The sequence below is a fragment of the Lissotriton helveticus genome, chromosome 3_1, assembly GCF_964261635.1.
Source record: "Lissotriton helveticus chromosome 3_1, aLisHel1.1, whole genome shotgun sequence".
Classification (NCBI taxonomy): domain Eukaryota; kingdom Metazoa; phylum Chordata; class Amphibia; order Caudata; family Salamandridae; genus Lissotriton; species Lissotriton helveticus.
In genome coordinates, this window is record NC_136061.1 from 1,190,373,100 (window position 1) to 1,190,385,736 (window position 12,637).

Here is a 12,637-nt window from a genome sequence, read left to right on the forward strand (position 1 = left end):
TTGCTGTAGATACTGTGTATAATGTAAAAAATGTACAAAGATTCAAAATTATGATTTGAATGTATATATATGTAAAAAACAAATGATGAAGTAAATAGAAAAGAAATATGAAGAAAAATTTAGTTTTCTAAAAAAAACGACTGACTAAAAGCAGTTGAAAGAAACCTAATTGTGTTGTATTTCATTTCATGAGTTTAATAGATAGCGATTGGATGAACCATGAGACATTGTTGGTTCGATTAACTCTAGATTTATTGGCTAAAATTGAAGACAGTTAATTCACGGTATCTGTCTGAACAAATAGGCGTAGAGAATTGGTACCATAGGCACCACTATATAAAAGTTCAGACTGTTGGGGGTCAGCACAGGTAAAATAAAGTTGAAAAAGAAGAATGTGAAAAGATTGGCTAGTGGAAGAGAGCAGAAAAGGTTAACAAGGATGCGTGTGACATACATTCACAGCAGAGGTAACAATTTGTATATGGATGCCTATAAGTTAAACTATTGTACACCACAAAGCTTTCATTGGACGCTTAAAAAAGTTGCAAAAAAAACATATAAAGCTAATTAACAACCAAAAAAAGAAAAAAAGAAACCCCCAGTGATTGCTGGTGTTTTAATGAAGACCTTTAAATTTCGTGCAAAGAACAACACTGGGGTGAGACGACAGTACGGTTCAAATGGAAAGCATCCAAGCTCGAACACAAACCTGCAGATACACGACTTCCATCGGACACGAAATACTACTCAACAGAAATATTAAAATGGCCTCTTATGCACAAACTGATCTAATAATGGTACTTTCCCGCTTACAGCCAAGTTTACATGTTGCAACTAAAAAGACTGCTGACCTTGCCTTTGTGAATAAGACATCATAGCTGTCACCAACTGCGGGATCGCTCCACTCTGGGACTCCTCAAAAATACTATGTAACCAACACTGCTGCCAGACAGAATATACAAAGTGATGGCCACCAGGTGAGCGTGCCATAATGCAGAGCTGAATTTCTGTGCTCCTGTTCTTAGTGATGGTTTGAGCATGGGGTCACGTGAGGACACAGCGGCAAGGACTGCCATGCTAAGAAGTTAGAAAGAGTCCACTGAAGGTCCCCAGGTGTGGAAGAAGAGCCCGAGTAGGGGCCTCACAGTTTTTCCTGAGAGACCAGCATATTCTGTGCTCACAATGAACAATGATTGCCGGCACACAGGGCCCGAGATGAGTGAGTCCTCGGAAACATGTAAGGGCAGGGAGGCAGACTGACATCAAATACTCTGCAGCACTAGAGCCAGGCTCAGGCCGTGATAATCCCAACACCCTGCCCCTGCAATGATTTTGTTTCAAAATGCCGCTAGTCTTAGTCCAGGCTGACTGTCCCCGTTCTGACGGGCCTTGCCGCCGGCTAATGCACGGGCCTTACCATTCAGTGAGTGTGACAGATGACTCCCACGACGTCCACTCCACTGCACTTTTCCCAAGCCGGGCTTGGCAAAATTACATTCACAGCGAGGGCGGTGGCCATCATAAGCCCCACAGCATGGAGGCCCCTGAAAGAAGACAGCAGCTCTGATATATCCATGCCCCACTCGCAAACCAGGGAGCCGCAATGGTGACAGCCGTCCTCTTAAACTTCCTGCGGCGCTCTGGCAGCAAGACATGACGTCCCACGCAGCTCCATCCGGCCATTTGAACCAAACAACCTGACTGGGCCCAGCCCTGGGCTCATGGGGTATTACATTACAGTGTTGGGTAATCATGACATAAATAAGATACATTGTAGCACTAAATGATAAAGAGCTTGCCAGCGGCACTTTAGCTTAGCTGGAAGACCCCAAGCCTGCAGAGCAGTACGCACAAGCCCCAGTCTGTGGGCTGCAGTTTTGGAGGTGGGAGGGGTGTGCTTTTCAGGCAAGCCATGAGAAAAAAAATAACAAGTAATTCGGAGCTCACAGCGCTGATTGTAGCCAGGAGCGAGAGACCTCAAGCACCTGAAAACAAAGAGGCAGGATTGGGCAACAAGTCAGCATGGAGCGCAGAACGGCCTCCGCAACAAACTATGCTAAACCTTTTAAGTTAACACGAACAACTGCACAATGAGGACTCTGTGCTTACGCAAACACCTTTAATAAATAAAAAATACATGAAAACTATGAAAGGGTGCACCGTCCTTTAACAAAACACAGTGGCTGTGCACTTATATAAACATTAGCAGCATGGCAGCCTGAAAAGCAGGCGCCATGGCAAAAAAAAAAAATAAAGTAGTCCATAACCTTACTGATTCCCCATATACCTGTCCCACATGTGGCTGCAGAGAGTGTCTTTGCCTGGCATATTGACTTTATACCAGCTAGTGGTTTTGTGCCCAGTATGCTACCAAAAGAATTTATAGCTTCCATACTCCTTTCCATACCCAGAGCTCTATTTTCCAGCATGTTAGCCCAGTACTGTTCTTTATCAAAATGGACCCCTAGATATGAGAAAGAGTCACCTCTAGTCTCCTTGGGCCTAGAGAAAAGGATTTCGATCTCTTAGCGAAAGGGGAACCTACTATAAGTACAAAGGACTTTGCTTCATTTACTTTTAGACCCACTGAAGCCATATGGGAAGCATAAGCAGTTATCAATCATTGAAGGGCCACCTCCATTGGAGCTATTAATACCACATCATCTGCATATGGGACAATCTGTATAGTTTGGGAGTCAAAAATGGGCACGTCTAATATTTCTCCAGTCAATGCGGTACCAATCCTGTGTGTGTGTATAAAGAAAAGAGGAAGGGAGTGAGGTAATTTAGTTTCAACTCACTTTTGGTTTTCGTCGCCATTTTGTGTTGCCCTCACTCAGGCAGCTTGGTAAACCGAGTGTTTTTTCCCTTTGTACTGCCACGTGTTAAATAACCTCCCCTTCCTTGTTGTGAAGCCAATTCCAGGAACTAGCCAAACTGACTAAACCTTGTCTAGACTGACTAATCCTTGTCCCAACTATTTGTTGGCCTTCAGTATTCTTTCCCTGCCTTATCTTATCTGTTGGCCTTCGGTATTCCTTCCCCGCATTATCCTATTTTGCATGTAGTCCTTTAAAGCACACAAACATGTCCTGCCATTACTGATTGACCTATAGGTACTGTCACTGATTGACTTATGGGGTTGGGCAAAAACACGACTCAAGGGGGACGTTCTGGTTACATGATGCCTTGTTTTGAATGTTTTCCTATTGGCTAATATTTGGCAGATCTTGCATGTCCATATTAGGCATTTTGCATGCTTTCATGAGCTAGGACTGCCCCTTGCTTTTATGCCGAGTATGTAATCCTCACATATATAAGGACCCAGTGTTCTGTACTCTTTAGACTGCCTCATTCAGTTGCTAAGGCTTCTGTGTGACGTAGTCTCACTCATTTGAGTTTAATAAAGATGTTATTTTATATTTCAGCTTCTGTGTCAACTTCTTCTTTGTATTAGTGAGACCCCTGAGAAGGAAGATTGATTTCTTCAATTGGCGCGCCAACGTGGACCTCATCAGAAAAGTGACTATTTGAGGGAGTGATCTTGTCAGGAGACTGAAATCTACTGAGGAGGACAGGACAGGACTCTACTAAGGAGGTACTCTGTGCACGGAGATTCTGGGGATTCTTTGTCTCTGTAGCCCAGTATATTTCTGATATTCCTGATTTTGATCCTCCACATGATGTCACTCCTGACTGAGAACCTTTTTGGCGTGAGTATTCTAAAAAATACCGTTAGGTCATTTAGAACTTGGCAGTTAGAATTTGGACAACCTTTTGATTGGTAAGAGTAAGGTAGTTTAGTAACGCTTACTGTAGCTTTGGAATTTTGGAATTTGTGTTGGCCAACTTTGGATATGTATGGATTTGATATGCAAATTGCAATTTGTGTAGGCAGGTAATGAGGAAATTTTTCTCTGTCTGATTTTGTTGAACGGTGCACGTACGAAGAGTACCTTAAGCACTACTTTGATTATAATATTTGCATATTCTGCAATATTTTTGGCATGCCTGTTTTCAAGCTCACATCGAAGAATGTGTTGCTTTTTTGAAAGGTACCATAGTGTGATGTGAAGTAAATTAGCTGGCTCCCCTAGAGGGAATACCTAAATAGGTTTAGGTTTAAAAACATATTTCTTCCTTGGTGATTCTGTATCCCCAGGGAATTAAAATATGGACATATTACATACAAGGATCCTTTGTTCTGCGCAATCTTATGAATGAAGATATGCAGAGCGATTTTTGGTGTTCTGCCAGCCAAAGCTAGTGAATTGAGTGTATTTTGGCTTCTTGGACATACAGCAGTCTGTTGGGCTGTTTTTGCAGTCTTTTGGAACTCTATTGAGAAGCGCTTCTTGTAAATATGACTTACAACTAGTATTTACAAATGGTTTGGTTTAAGTACAGTCTGTGGGCTGTCCTTTGTTTCAGTACTAAGTGTTGATCTGTGGGTTAAATGTGTGTTTAAATGTCTATGTGGTTTCCCATTAGTGCAACTTCTGTAAGTAAATAGCGATGGCGCTATTTATGAAATGAATGGCTAAAGCGCGCCGTATTGTGTGTCCTGAGTGTTTAAACCCTTTCTTTTTATGTCTGAAATGACCTCAATGTGTGTTTGTGGTTTTTCTTGATGTTTTCAGTCTGTTAAGCAAATTGTCAGTTAATTAATATTAAGTAGAAATTGAATAAAAATCCAGAAATGAATCATATGATATGCTACAATAGCTATATGTTGCTTTTTAATTTATAGAGTAAGCAATTACGCACATGTACAAACTGTTAAATACTTCAAAAAATAAAATAAAAATTCACATTCACTAGGAATAAAAAAGGCCTCAAAAACGAAATTGTGTGTTTTGTAGAAAAATAAACTTATAGTATTTTTTACTTACATACATTGTATTAGATATTAACAGGCAAACACTTCAGCTGAAGTACATTTTTTACTGAACTCAAACGCATATTATAGAACACGCATTGATATGTCTTAGTTTGAAAAAGACTACTACCGTGCTCATGTTGCAAACAGCAGTTGTTTTTGTAGGCCACGAATGGACAGGAATGTTTACTCAGCCAGGACTTTGCCCTCAGTTAACCACGGGTGAATTTTGGCATTACAGAATAGCGTTTTAAAAAGGTTACAAACATAAGGTTCATTATTTTGCATTACAAGAAGACATTTTAATTAAGGGTTTTCCTCTCTTTAAGCATTTTTGTAAGCACATTCTTGGTTCTGTTGCTAAATAATAATTGTCCTTTTAAAAAAAAAAAAGTGGTGCAACAATTTGTCATGTTTCAAGGCAGGCTTCTGTGCTTAGGCTTATAAATGAATGTGTCTAAAAATGATAGGCAAGAGATGCAGCTTGCTTTTATATGTGGAATTATCAAAAATGATTGGGTTTATTAACAATTATTATTAATTATGAAAAATAATTATTAAAAATAAGTGCTTTTAAAATTCGTTTTTTACTATTTATAAAGCTTAATACTCATACTGTGACCTCCTAGCATTATAATTTAATTTAACTTGTGTTGTACTGCATAATGAGGACATTTGCATATGGAATTTTACTTGGCGCAGGCGTAAAAAAACAAATTTTTCTGAAGGATTTACATGAGATATGTCTAATGTCCAATCTCTGCAATCTGAAAAGAACATTCCGAGGATGATTAATATGTAACACAATTATAGGATATTTATTTTTAAGTGCCTCAAATATCTAAGTCGAAATTGGGTAAAAACGACTATTCAAACAGCATTCTTGCCATTTACAATAGCTTTAAAGTGCCTTAGGCTTCAGTAAATGCATACATTTAGGTATAATACAAATTTGCAGGTTGTTCCCATTTGGGGTTGCTTTTAATGGCTCAGTGAGCCAATGTGCCCAGTGCAGAGGTTTGAGTTTAATATCAGGGTTGAAGGTTCTAACTCTAGCTGGACCTACTGAGACGTTCATTCATTTAAGGTTGATGAACTGAGTACTGTTACATAGGGTAGTAACACACATTTGTTCTAAAGCTAGTATGTTATGTTATTATGTTCTGCAAATTATTCACAGTAACTGTTTTAATAATCTAAGAATAGAAATACATTGTAGCCCCTAACAGAAGTAATATATATAACATGTGTTTTTAAATAGGGTTAATTATTGCAGGTTAGAAAGAGTTAGGAAAGCTTTTTGTCTTTGACAGCTTCAGGGTGAGGAGAGAGAGAGGGCTGAGGACGCGAGGCAGATTTTGACCTTGAGGTCAGTAAGGTGGGAGTTAGGAGTGAGTGTAAACAGATGGAGAAATCATTGCTTGGAAAAGCAGGGTCTCAAAGGGGGTGATACATTTGTATTTCTGCTTGTGAAAAATAGTGTCCATTTAGTTGCCAAATTTAAGATGGTTAGTTACAGTTGATATTTTGTGTGTTATGTGAAGTATCAGCAGTATGTTGAAACAAGATGAGTTTTTGTATGACTCCTTTTTAAAAAAAAAAATGTCCATGTGTTTTTCATGTTTTTGCATTTTGTCCTTCTATGAATTGTTTCCCGTTTGGTCCTGTGTGTCAGAAGCGACACAGTAAGTTGTATTTGACAGCCGATCACCACTGAGGTGACCTGCTGTCGAAAGGAGGGTGAGGATAGTAAAAGAAAGTGTAATTTTGATTGTTAAGCCTGACAAATTCAGCAGGCCCGAATATTGGGTTTTGGGCTGCAGGTTCACAGTGCATAAAGTACATGACATGGTGTTGTGTGTCACCGTTTATTTATATATGCTATTATAATTTGTCTATGCTTTTTGTGCTTGGTATACAGCAAGTATATCTGATGGCTTGACATGTGCGTTTTTTTATGCATGTTTTTGTTTTATGTTGTTGCTTCTGATACTATTACAAGTTCTCCTGTGTTTTGAAGGGATGGTCATGACGATGCATATCGCTGCGCAACAGTTGGTTGGACTTAGTCTGATACTAAATTCCACAGATAATGATATTTCATGCTGTGAACATGAGAGACAACACTTCACCAGTGCATGTCTATTTGGCTATAATGGTATTGAAGGAAAATAAAAAGAGATATACAGGATCAAAGTGTGTCAACTGCAGTTAGTCACGTCACTGCCCCTTCCCTTAAGGAACAGGCAGCCCTAGATTTATGTATCCTGATTGGACGTAAGGATAAATTATAGATCTGTGACTCTTGTACAAGGTGACCTAATTTCTATATTACATTAGTCAGTTTTGTTCTGCTTCCTAAGTAGTGTATGGCTTTGGTCCTTAAAGGAAACCAGGTTTCATTTTTCCCTGAAGAAGGAACTGGAACATTAGCTGAGATTACCATATATGGTGTAGCGGCCAGCGGTAGAGTTAAAATTTGTGTACTCTTTTGACTTTTGTGTATCACCCATACTCTTGGTATTGTGTCACAAACTTGTCTATCACCCGAGTAATTTCTTGTTCTTCCTATAGATTTTTCTTTTGCCGCTTCTCCCCTGATTGATGTCGCATTGTGCCTAGTTATTGGGGATTTTAGCTGTGTCCTAGTCCTATTTGTCTTTTCCGTATTCCTTTCACCAGTCAGCCCTTTTATTATTGTTGGTGTATTGTTCAGGTTCACACTTCCAGATTGCAGTAATGTACCAGGGACCCCCATATTATGTATAATTTCCTTTTGTATGACCAGACTGGTTTTTAAGAATTTTCTTTAGGCCTACTTTGATGTTTTCCAGTCTGACTGTCAGGGTAGTGATGGACTGGTTAACTGACTCGATACTATAATAAGACAAGTTTTCCACCTCAATAGGAGATACCTTACATTTATTTTTTTGAACATGACAAATTTTCAATGACTATTTTAATTTGGTTTTTTACCCTTTTGTTCCTGCTTCTTTAATTTTCGGTGGGATCAGATGTGTTCTAAATCATGGAAATACCAGGACTCTCTAGTTCTTGTCTTTTGTTTCCACATTTTGATCATTAGCCTTTGTATTGCATAATTCACCTGATGCACAATTATTAAAGGGAGGTAGCTACATGTCCCTGATAATCTGTATCATGTGATTTCTCTTTTGAGGTGTTCTAGATAAGGAATTTAGGAACACCTAGACGTAATCAGTGGGAGAAAAAAAATGTTTACCCTATTAGGCAATGCCACCATATGTGAGGACATCCATTCAGATAGAATTCCCATATAACTATCTACCCTTAGATGGCAGAGGATAATGAAGGGTACCCAATTGAAGAGATTAGAAGTATTGCCTTTGAGAATGACAGTGTATTCTAGACCAGAATTGTTCCATGGCGTATGGCCACTCCCTCGCAGATTGCAGGCCACCTGCTTGCAGTCCCATTGTTAAATACAATTAACTGTTTTTGTACTAAATTGAAGGAAACTAACAACTGTGTTACATTTCCTACGTCACTAGGTTCTGCGGTATCAAGTCATAATAACCTGCAGAACATTGATTTAGGCCTAATTCCCATCAGTGACAGCTACAGATGAGGGCCGGACGTCTTGGCTCTACAGTCCCAGCACCCAGAAAGTAGCAAGGCTGGACAGCGATCGCCAGCGCGCCATCAATGGTATCTCCAAAGCATCGTACTTGCTCCATCAGACGGCATTGGACATCACAAAAACAGATTTTCAGTGCAAAAGAGCGAAAGAGAAGGATCCCTGTTGTTGATGGCAGGGCTGGTTTGAGGCTTCAGTTTTCTACCTGTCATGTGCTGGTAACCTCTGACAGTGTGCAGTCCCTTGAGCCCCTTGGCCTGAGTTTTGACCACACACCCCCTTTTCTTTGCTCCAACGGAAGGGCAGGGCACCGGAGGATCCAAGATTGGCAAAAGGAATTACATTGTGGTACCCATGATGAAAGGAAAAATTAAATGAAAGAGCAGCCTAAGCATCCTCTGACACTAAATAACGAGTGTTGGAGCCTGAAAGTGTTGCTGAGTGTGAAAGTCTGTTGCTCTTTCCCGATTAATAGTACTTGGGTCTGCACGAGATGATCTGTGCCCACGACCAATGAAGAGCACAATATCTGTAGTGTTTGCCGCAGAGGAGAGACACTGCTGCACTGCATTGAGACATTGAGACTTTCGAGTGAGCTGTGAGTGTTTGCCAGGAGGGCACTCCAACGGATACTGAGAAGCACTATTTTCATGGAAGGCCTGAATCAAGAGGCCCAATGCGACAATGGAAGCAGATTTGATGGATGATAGAAGCCTACCAGAGAGGCTTAGAACGGACTTTGGGTATAGTTGTGGTTGTACAAGTGTTTCCTGTGCCACTGTATGAAGGGGGTGTTGGATATGTTCATCCAAAATGGTCCTGAAGTAGTGTTCTGTCTGTACTCTGATAAAGGATATTCCCATTTCACCTAGCAATGAATTAGGATTTGCCTGCGTAATGGCAAAAGGAGGGGCTGAGGTAATTCAGTTTCAACTCCATTTTGTATTCCGTCGCCATTTTGTGTTGCCCTCACTCAGGCAGCTTGGTAAACCGAGTGTTTTTGCCCTTTGTACTGCCATGTGTTTATTAACCTCCCCTTCCTTGTTGTGAAGCCAAATCCAGGAACTAGCCAAACTGACTAAACCTTGTCTAGACTGACTAATCCTTGTCCCAACTATTTGTTGGCCTTCAGTATTCTTTCCCTGCCTTATCTTATCTGTTGGCCTTCGGTATTCCTTCCCCGCATTATCCTATTTTGCAAGTTGTCCTTTGAAGCACACAAACATGTCCTGCCATTACTGATTGGCCTATAAGTGCTGTCAATGATTGACTTATGAGGTTGGGCAAAAACACGACTCAAGGGGGACGTTCTGGTTACATGATGCCTTGTTTTGAATGTTTTCCTATTGGCTAATATTTGGCAGATCTTGCATGTCCATATTAGGCATTTTGCATGCTTGCATGAGCTAGGACTGCCCCTTACTTTTATGCCGAGTATGTAACCCTCACATATATAAGGCCCCAGTTTTCTGTACCCTTTAGACTGCCTCATTCAGTTGCTAAGGCTTCTGTGTGACGTAGTCTCACTCATTTGAGTTTAATAAAGATGTTATTTTATATTTCAGCTTCTGTGTCAACTTCTTCTTTGTATTAGTGAGACCCCTGAGAAGGAAGATTGATTTCTTCAGAAGCGAGAATACACCCCTGCCTAACACCCCTTGCAATCTTAAATAAGCGGGTGCACTCCCCGTACCTCACTGGCAGTTGCATTTGAGTACAGCTGCAGAATAAAATGGGTGAGTTCGGGGTCCCCTCCATTTCCTCCATTATCTCCCTCAAACGAGGATGGTTTACACAATCAAAAGCAGAACGTAGGTCCATAAAACCCAAAACGATCTGCCCTTTTTTTGCTCTGGTATATTTATCAGTTATCTTAGCTAGGTTGAGGCACTGGCATATAGTGCCTCTACCAGCCTGAAAACCATATTGCACCTGCATCATGATCTTATTCTCCTTTGCCCACTCTTCTAACCTATTTAATAGTTGGCATCCCATTAGCTTTGCCGTAGTATCCAGTAATTAAATGGTTCGGTAGTTCTGTGGTTTTAGTTTGTCTCCCTTTTTATATATTGGAACAATAATACTAGTGGGATGATTTTAGCAATTTCATTAAAAACATTGGTAAATAGAGGGGCCCATAAGTCCTGGTGGTCGAGAAAGAAATCTATGGGGACACAATCGGGCCTGGAGCCTTACCCAGTCCCCTAGTAACCTCCTTTACTGAAAAGATCAGATATTTATTTAATGGTCTTTCTATGCTAGGTCCGTCAGACCCAGAGATGTTATTTGAGTAGAAAATCTCTTCGAAGTGGGCACCCATTGATCTTCACTTACATGAGTATTTAGAGAGGGGTAACATTTTTTTTTTTAGTAGGGATCATTGAACACTCTCTAAACGTCTGTTGAATTCTTGGAGGTGGCCGCTATCTCCAGTTTTCCCATGCTTCTTCTCTTATAGCCTTTTCTCTATCCTTTCTGGCCAACGTATATGCCCGGCGAAGGAGCTTGATCTGGTCCCTGTCTTTTGGTTGTTCTTTTAAGGCCTCATGCCAATTTCTTAGGACTTTTGAACAAGCTCGATCAAACCACTAGTTCTCCTGTGTTTTTGATGGGGTTTTAGTACCTGTCAAGGCCAGTTTTAATTTCTTCAGTAGGGGCTCAAAAGTAGAGGGAAAAAGGGAAGTATTGCCATCATACTCTAGTCATTTTAGGACAAGCACCATGGTGAGTCAAAACAGGTGTTCAAGAAAAATAATATACCATTAAAAAAAGATATTTCTTAAGCAATCACGAGGTATAGCACTTTCCATCATCATTCCTGCCCATAACGTTTTCCAAGTCAAAGCTATCCTCTTCCCAAGGTTTCTTTGATAACAGAGTGGTATAAAGTGGTTTCTTACCTTGAAAAGCGTGGCACCTCTGAACACCATGGGTAATACCTACTAAAGCAGTTTTCCATAGACACAAATGGTTAAAATCATTTGATACGTCAGGCTACATGTGTTTTTGAAATACAATTTGACAAATATTGAGTGGTGAAAATGTGCTCACAAGTTCCTACTAGGGACACCTCCATCCATCCATTTCTAGCCCAAACCTCCCTAAGGTGAAATGGAAATATAGGGTGGTAAAGGACTAACTAATGCACCAGCTTTGACAAAATTATATAGTAGTCATAAGCCACGTATGTACAGACTAGCAGCACCACATATCACAGAATACTCTTAGGTATGAATATGAGAAGAAATTGTAACTAAGTCCAAGAGTTATATAGTCAGTGCCACCAAAAAAATCTTTAAAGAATAAACAATTGGCAATGAAGCAATTACTGATTTATTTTAAATAAAATCAAATGTTAATAGAGGCGTGTACACCAGTTCTAATCGTTACATTTATCTCAATGGTGGTGGGATCTAAGAGGGAGAGAGAGCTGGTGCGTATTAGACTGGAAAATGGCCTTCATCAACCAGAAGTAGCACACATGGCGGCATATTTGCAAGCCCCTAGCACCATTAGAGTGTCACTTTTATTGACACGCTGGAGGTGCAGTGTGCTGGCCCATATTTACAAGGCCACGCAAAGCCACTTTGTATGGCTTTACACGGCCTTGTAAATATGGCCCTTTCACGCAGTAATCTGTGTAAAAGGGACGGGTCATGGATGTTGTTGTGGGTGTTCCCACGCAACACCCATGGCTTTTTGACACTGCCTCAGATATACAAGAATAGTTAAATCTGAGGCAGCACCAAAAACTAACACCTTTCCTGGGGAGGCGTTAATGTGGTGCAACAAGGAGAAACACCTTTCTTTCTCGTTGATTTTTGCTCTTTCCATGTGTGCTCCACTCTGCAGCACACATTTGGGGCTGATTACGAAATTGAGACCTTCCGACCATAGGTCTGTGGTTCCAACCTCACAATTTGGATGCGACAACCGATAGGACGGTCGGAAACATCCTTTCATTAAGGCAGCGTGTGCGGCGTGGTGGAAAAGACCCACAGCACAAGCTGCTATAGTGAAATGGATGTTTTCAAACATCCCTGCACCGTGTTGCATGCACCTCACAGTGCCTGCCACACGATTCATGGAAGCTTAGGGGGAAACCATAGGGCCCCCCAGGCCACATAGAGGAGGGCCAGGGT